Here is an 8,939-nt window from a genome sequence, read left to right as displayed (position 1 = left end):
CCACCATTTCACACTGGCATTCTTTATTTAATCAGTATAACCATCAAACAGGTTTTGTAGTTAAGGCAACATGAAATGTGCAATGCAAATAAACCCAACTCCTCAAAAGAATTTAGAACATTTTGTAAGAGCAAAGGGCCACCTTGGATGGGGTAAACCTGCCATGCTTTCCGGCTGATGTTACAAGGTAAAGGTAAAGGTTCCCTTGCTCGAAAGCCAGTCGAATCCGACTCTAGGGTTGCGGTGCTCATCTCCGTTTCAAAGCCGAAGAGCCAGCACTGTCCGAAGACGTTTCCGTGGTCATGTGGCCGGCATGACTAAACACCAAGGCGCACAGAACGCTGTTACCTTCCCACTGAAGTGGTACCTATTTATCTACTTGCAATTTCTTGCTTTCGAACTGCTAGGTTGGCAGGAGCTGGAACTAGAGATGGGAGCTCACTCCGTCATGCGGCACCCGGGTCTCGAACTGCTGAACTACTGACCTTCCACAGCCTGCAGTTCAGCGTCTTAACCACTTGAGCCACCACAGCTCCGCTGATGTTACAAAGACTCAGGTAATTGTTTGCCCCGCAGTCTTTATTTCACAAAGACTTAGAAGGAACTATGTATACAAAATAATCAGCTTTTTCAAGTGAGGCTGTCACTGAAATTTTCTTAAATGCAGCCACAACATGTATTAGCAATTTAAACAACAAAAGGAAGCTAACAACATACTGTGATAGCACTCAGCTGGGAACACAGAATAATCATGGTAAATTTTCGGTCAAGAGGGAAACATGCTGAGGTCTTAACAGTTCTTTTCCATCGGAAGGTCATTCAGAAATGGTTTTCATAGCACTGCCTATCTGTTCCTTTTAGGTTATCTTTCCTACGCAAAACATCATGAGCAGAAATGATTATCTCTAATTATGTACGAGAAATATTTATTTCCTTTTATTTATAATGTCAGATTTGCTTCCATTCTTTCTCCACTTCATTCACTTTTGCATTGCTGACTTGCTGCCAAGGTACCAACAGGTGGTATAGAGAGCCAGAACATCAGAGTGTTGCCCTAGAGAGACCCAGGGGGTCAAGAAGCTGAGGAAGAACATGCTGAAGTTTAACCCTGATGAGATATAGCTGATACTTGCTGGGAAGGCTGAAATTCTGAAAGCAGCTATCTTATCCACCTTAGATGGTGTGGCATTACCACTAACGGAAATACTTTGATGTTGGATGAAAATTGTCCTCTTTTGTAATAACATGCATAAAGGAGATAAAATTACTTACACGAACAAAAAGAAAGGAGGGAGGAAGAAAAAAAGGGAGAAGAAAAGAAAAAAAGGGGGGGTAAGGGAAAAAAAGAAAACTCAACCCAAAAAGCTGCTATGAATCCACAAGGGTTAAGCTAACACTACATATAATAAACATACAAAATTTATTAAGGTGTACACATTTTAAAAAGCTTAAAACTCATTTAAAATATTCACAATCAGACCTAAAAAACTTCTCAGCATTCATACATAGATGGGTTAGTGCTGTGCAACTGAACCAAACGCGTTTCGGCCCCAAAGGGCCTTCCTCAGTGGTCACAATCCAAAATACAAAGTTGACATACAGTCCAAAAAATATTTACGTAAGATGTTAAATATATATGCAGTATAAGGCCAGATGTTATGTCCTAGATAATAATTACCAAAAGAAAATAAGGGAAAAGGGGAAACAAGGAAAATGTCATTATAATTTCTCATGTATTTGTTTTTCTACTAATTGAAAATTAATATATATGAGGAATAAAAATTACCTTATATATTTATATGTATATTGTTGTTCTATAGGATAGGCCTCAGGTATGGCCAATTAAAGTCCACTAATAATTCCAAATCTAAAAGGGAATGCAATAATTACATGAAATTGTATACTTCCAAAAGGAAATTCTTTTTTTTATTTTTTGAAAATCTGAATTGACCTACTAACCTGGTAGCATAAACTTGCGTGAGTTGACTGTATGTCACTCCATCCTGTACAAATTCTGGTGTGGGCTATTGTACTGGCCACCATATATAGCATTGCAGAAAAAGAAATACAAGAACAATTTATTACTGTTCTTTTAGGATTGCACAAAAAGAAGTATATTTCAGAAAATGAAATAAGAGAATATTTAAAAGTTATTCCAACTATAAAGTTTACACCAGAACACTGATAAATCTTAAATCAAACAATAACAATACAAGAAGTTTCCCAGACAATAAAAAAATATGAAAAAGGATAAAGCACCAGGCCCAGATGGCCTAACAGCAATGAACTATAAACATTTTGAAAAAGTTTTAATGATATCATTACAGAAAGTTATGAATGAAAGAAAAGAAGAAAAGACAATACCTCTGATGTGGCAAGAGATGTATATAGTGCTAATATACAAAGAAGGCAGTGATGCAACGTTACTACAATCATATCGACCTGTCTCTCTACTGAATGTAGATTATAAGATTTTTGCTACGATAATGGCAGAAAGTTTAAGAAAATGCATACCAAATTTAATACACACTGATCAAACAGGCTTCGTACCAAAGAAGAACATGAAAGATAATATATGAATTATAACTGATGCAACTGAATTTGTGAAGAAGAAAAAAAGAAAGCAGAGTTTTTATTTTTGGATGCAGAGATAGCATTTGACAATATAAGATGGGCTTTTCTATTGAATGCACTTCAGAATATGGGCTGTGGCCCAGAATTCTGAAACTGGATGCTATATATTTGAATCAACAAACAAAGATTTTAATAAACGGAAAATTAACAGAAGCAATTTTGATCGAAAAAGGAACATGCCAAGGCTGCCCATTGTCACCTCTATTATTTTCCCTGGCAATAGAGATTTTAGGCACAAGGATTAGAAAACATTAAGGAATAAAAGTGGACCATATAGATTTTAAAATAAAAAGCTATGCAGATGATGTTGTTCTGACAGTTTTGGATCCACAAAAATCATTACAGTATGTAACAGTATATATTGAAGAATTTGGATCCCTTACAGGATATAAAATAGGAAGAAAATTGTCCTGTTTTTAGACTCTGACATCCCAGCCACACTAACCCATGCTATGGTAATCCTCAAAACTGGACTAATGTTAACACACTGAAGAAGTGAAGAGTGATTCACGAAAGCTCATAGCCTACCACAAACTTTGTTAGTCTTTAAGAAGCTACTGGACTCTTAGTCAGTTGTGGTAGAAAAGAGTAACATGGCTACCTGTATTGATCAACTGTAGCACACTGTACACAGGGCTGCACTTGAAGACCCCCACAGAAGCTACAATTGGTGCAGAAAATGGCACCTAGATTGTTGACAGCAGTTAAGGATTCTGAACATATTACCCCAACTTTAAGACAGCTACATTGGCTGCAAATTTGCTTCCATGTTCAATTCAAGGTACTGGTATCAGCCTAGAAAGCCCTTCATGACCTAGGACCTTCATATCTTTTTTAAAATCATCTTTATTAATTTTAATTTAACGTACAATACATTAAGCAAAGTGCTTAATGTATTATACAGCGTAATACAGTGCATCCACCTACAAGAATGTTATCTAAGTGGAAAAACTGAAACCTACAGGGTTAGCCACTTGAGATAGAGGTGTGTCCGATTGAGAGTTCTTGAGCGAATCAGACATTTTTGCCATGACAAGATGTTCCCATAGCTTGTCTTGCCAGGCTGCTACTGATGGTGCTGCTGGAGATTTCCAGTTAGTGGCAATGGTTAAGTGGGATATTGCCAGGAAAGTTGAGATGAGTTCTCTTTTATGGTCCTGGATGGAGTCGTCACAGTGGTTCTTTTTTTAGCAGAAAGGATTCTGGCGTGAGAGCGATTTTTTGTGTTGTGATGTTCTCAATTTGTTGTTTCACACCCGTCCAAAAATGTTGGATCTTGGGGCAGGACCACCAGCAATGCAGGTAAGTCCCTTCTTGTCCGCACCCTTTCCAGCACATAGGGATATTGGTTCTGCTAAATTTGTGTGTTTGCTGGGGGGTTAAGTACCATCTCGAAACGGTCTTGAAGAACTGTAATTTTATATTGTATGTCTTTGAGCTATTTGCTGGCGAACCCCAGATGGGTTTCCCAGTCTGTCTCTTTCCAGTGCACCTCTAGCTCTTCCTCCCACTTTGTTTGGTATTTCATTTTTATGGGATTGTCCTCGTTGATCACCACTTGGTAAAGCTTAGATAGCAAACCTTTGGAGGATTTGGGATAGAATGTAATGATTTTTTTCTAGATTGGTAAGTTCTCTTCGGAACGTTCCTGCTTCTGCTAAGCGCTCTATGGGTACCTTCAGACGGGTATTTATGCTAGTATAGATGCCGGTTGGAATTGGTGTACTTACAGGCGATCACACAGCGAACATCTGCCTTCCGTCCCTAACCATTGCAAACAGCCTCTAAACTGTTGTATTCTGCTACTAGGTCCCCAAGTGGTGATATCCTGAATGCACCGGTTCCTGCCGCATTATCCCCATCTGATCGCTCTCTGCCGGTGTAGAGCCACTTTCGCTCGGAAGCCCGAGGCTTCTGCTTTTCGGCCACCATTTTTTAATTTTATTTTTTACCGTAGGCGATGTGCGCTTGGCCGAAGCTTCGCCCCGGCATTAGTAAAATGAATTTTAAAACTTGTCGCCTTTAGACGAGTACGGGACCTCACAGAGGCCGGTTTCGTTATAAAAGTTTAGAAGGAAGTGTTCATTTAAAGTTTAAAAGGAAGTGTTCTAGCAGTTGCTGAAGGGGAAATCGCTCTTCTGTGCATGCACAAAAATTCCAGTACTACAGGCGGCTGCGTGTGCGGATGCCCAAACTGAAAGAAAAAAACCTGTGTGAACGGCGTGGCTGTGCAGCGATCCAGAACAAGGAGGTAAGTGTGATCGCGTTTCTTCCAGCTTAAAAAAAAGTGCCTCGAACCGGAGCAGTTTTAACCGCTCCCAGGCATCTGTCTGAATGCACCCTATGAGATCTCTGAGATGGAGATAGTCGTGCCAGTGAGACTGCTGGTTCATTTTGTGATCAAAGTATATTTTGTCTAGCATTTTGCCATTGGTGACTAAATCATAGGGGCAACTAAAAGTTGCAGATTTCCAGTCTGTGTAGGTATTTATGATTTTACCTGGTTCAAACCAGTCCTGATGTGTGTAAGTGGAGAGTTGAGATATCCCAGTGGTTGGGAGTAGTTTTTTTTAAATTGTTGTCCCATGTTTTAATAGTTGCTTTCAAAAGGGTGTTGCTGTTGATGATTTTGGGTCTTAGAGTTGGCTTGATCCAGAAGATCTCTTGTAGGTCATAGGGTGATGTGTAAGACTGCTCAATTGTCATCCAGTGCTTCTCCTGGCTTTTGTGTTGCATTTGTACTGCCCATGCAAGAATCGTGGCCTGGTGATATGCCCGAAGCGAGGGGAAGTTGAGTCCTCCTTGTTTATCTGTTCTATGGATGATGTTATGATTTACTCTTGGTTTTTTTCTGACCCAGAAAAAACGTGTTAAGAGCATTTGCCAGGAGTCCAGGTCTTTTTTGGTGATGGGAATGGACAGGGTTTGGAATAGAAATATAAACCTTCATGTCTGTGGACTGCTTCCATTAATATGTACCCACAAGGCAGCTCTGATCATCAGACCCTGGGAGAGAGGTGTTAATATGTGGAGAGGCAGTCCTCTCCCTGATGTTATTCAACATCTATATGCGCCCCCTTGCCCAGCTTGTGCGAAGTTTTGGGTTGGGATGTCATCAGTATGCTAATGACACCCAGCTATATCTGCTACTGGATGGCTGCCCAGATACCGCCCCACATAATCTGGCTGAGAGTTTGGAGAGTTTGGAACTCATGGTGGGATGGTTAAAAAAGAGTAGGCTGAAGCTGACAAAGATGGAGGTTCTGTGGTGGGGGTGTGTGTCAGGCTGGGGGTGTGTGTCAGACTTCCCACCCTTGACGGGGAGCCACTAACACTGGCACAATCCATCAGGAGTTTGGGCATGGTCCTGGATTCCTCCTTAACTATGGAGGCCCAGGTCACGAATATCACCAGGGTGGCATTTTTCCATCTACGCCAAGCATGGCAACTGGCCCCTTTCCTGTCGTGTCCTAACCTGCAGACTAGACTACTGTAACTCACTCTATGCTGGCCTTCCCTTGAGACTGACCCAGAAACTCCAGTTGATCCAGAATGCAGCAGTGCGGGTCCTGAGGGGAACACCACAGATATACATGTGGCTGCTACACTGGCTTCCAGTGGAATACTGAGTCAGATTCAAGGTGCCGGTATCAACTTTAAGGCCTTGAGCAGTCTGGGACCTACATATTTTGGGACCATCTCCTCTGGTATGTCCCTGGGAGAGCGCTACACTCTACTGAGCAATTTGCTGGTGATCCCTGGACCTAAAGATATCTGGCAGTCCTCGGCCAGTGTGCCAGGACTTTCTTGGCTCTGGCTCCAACCTGGTGGAACTCCAGCAGTGCGGGTCCTGAGGGGAACACCACAGATATACATGTGGCTGCTACACTGGCTTCCAGTGGAATACTGAGTCAGATTCAAGGTGCCGGTATCAACTTTAAGGCCTTGAGCAGTCTGGGACCTACATATTTTGGGACCATCTCCTCTGGTATGTCCCTGGGAGAGCGCTACACTCTACTGAGCAATTTGCTGGTGATCCCTGGACCTAAAGATATCTGGCAGTCCTCGGCCAGTGTGCCAGGACTTTCTTGGCTCTGGCTCCAACCTGGTGGAACTCTCTGCCAAATAACATCAGGGCCCTGCGGGATTTTATGCAATCCCGCAGGGCCTGTAAGGCAGAGATGTTCCACCAGGCTTTCGGTTGAGGACAGCAACGGTTTTCCATCATAGCTGCCACTCTCTTTTCTTCCATTCTGCCCACTCGTCCTTAACCTGCCCACAAAACAGAAGAACAGCCCAGAGTAGGTTTTGGATTAAATTATGGATGCCATCTGGAGACTATTAAAATTAGGATTAACTGATTGTTGATTTTAATATTTTGTATGGTTTTTAACCTGTTGTAAATCGCCCAGAGTCTTGTGTATTCAGAGATTGGGCAATCCAGAAATAATAACAATAAAACAAAGAAGACAAAGATGACGAAGAAGAAGAATTGAACATATTACTAGGGAATCTTTGCTTCCATTTTATCTTTTTAATTAAAACTTAACTATTTACACAATTAACACTGACTAACTTAAAAGAATATATCATCCCTTGATTCTATATTGATAAATAAAATAATTACTTGAGCCCATTAATGATTACTTTCCAAAAGTTGACAGGTCACCAGATAGGTAGACTCCCCTAAAAAGAAGCTGATACTCAATTCAGACTCCGATATTTTTAGGTTTTCTAACAACAGCTAACTGTCTCACATGATGTTGTTGTTAGCCATTCAGTCGTGTCCGACTCTTGGCAATTCTATGGGCCAGTTCTCTCCACGTTCTCTCCTGCGGGCCGCCTCTGCCTCTCCTCCCGCGCCCTAAGGGCTGGCCCGCGCTCTAGGCAAATACCTAGTTCGCGTAGCAGGTGAGCCAGCCCTGCGCATGATAGGGCTAATTAATTGTAGTATAACTTCAACCACCATACAAAGTTACTTATATTCATGTATATTTTAAAAACATTTAAATGCTGTGTTCTACTTTTAATCATAACAAAGAATATCAATAACAGCAATTACAAGTTTCTCATACATATGATGGTCCTAGTCAATACACCCCATCTTTGAACTGTATCTTCCCCTTTGTTCTTTTTTTAATATATTTTTGCATTTGTGTGTGTGTGCCTAGAGGCAGGCTTGATAGCACTGTGGTGAGGCAGGGTATAAATCTAATCTCCTCCTCCTCCTTCTTCCATTTTATGCTCACAATAACAACCCTATGAGGTATGTTAGGCTGAGAGTGTGTGACTGGCCCAAAGTCACCAAGCAAGCTTCCATGGCAGACTGGGGATTTGAACCTGGGTCTCCCAGATGCTGCGGTGGTTCAAGTGGGTAAGACGCTGAACTGCAGACCGGAAGGTAGGTAGTTCAGCAGTTTTGAGACCTGAATGCTGCATGAAGCAGTAAGCTCCCATCTCTGGTCCCAGCTCATGCCAACCTAGCAGTTCGAAAGCAAGAAACTGCAAGTAGATAAACAGGAACCGCTTTGGTTCTGTGTGCCTTGGCGTCTAGTCATGTCGGTCACATGACCACAGAAACATCTTTGGACAGCACTGGCTCTTCAGCTTGGAAACGGAGATGAACACCGCATCCCTAGAGTCAGATTCAACTGGCTTTCAAGCAAGGGAAACCTTTATCTTTTACTCCCAGATGGTATACCATGCTGGCTGCCAGGGGTCATTTTGTAGAAAAAGAGGTGCAGGAGCTCATTAGCATAACTTATTTGCATATGCCACACCCCCTGACATCACCAGAAGTGTGTTAGAAGGCAACACCCACTGCTCAGGCTCCACTGGACTGTTTTGGATTGCTAGCTATTGGGGGGGGAGGAACCTGCAGATCTGTCCTGGCAGAGGAGGGAGCGCTTGTACATGAATAAAACTTTGTCTTAAAGGTGCTACTGGACTGTTTTGGGCGGGGGGGGGGAGCTCTGGAGAAGAATAAAAGATTGGATTTATACCCCGCCCTTCACTACCCAAAGGTGTCTCAGAGCGGCTTACAAACTCCTTTCCCTTCCCCTCCCCACAACAGACACCCTGTGAGGTGGGTGGGGCTGAGAGAGCTCTTGACAGAAACTGCTCTTTTTCAAGAACAGCTCTTATCAGAACTATGGCTTGCCCAAGGTCATCCAGCCAGGTGCAAGTGGAGGAGTGGGGAATCAAACCCGGTTCTCCCAGATTAGAGTCCGCACACTTAACCACTACACCAAACTGGCTCTTACCTGGCTGCTTCTTGCTCTGACTGAGGGCTGCTGGGAGCAGGG

Source organism: Gekko japonicus, unplaced genomic scaffold (genome assembly GCF_001447785.1).
Source record: "Gekko japonicus isolate JY-2015 unplaced genomic scaffold, Gekko_japonicus_V1.1 scaffold433, whole genome shotgun sequence".
NCBI lineage: Eukaryota > Metazoa > Chordata > Lepidosauria > Squamata > Gekkonidae > Gekko > Gekko japonicus.
The sequence above is the reverse complement of the archived record's forward strand: the minus strand, read 5'-3'. Positions refer to the sequence as shown.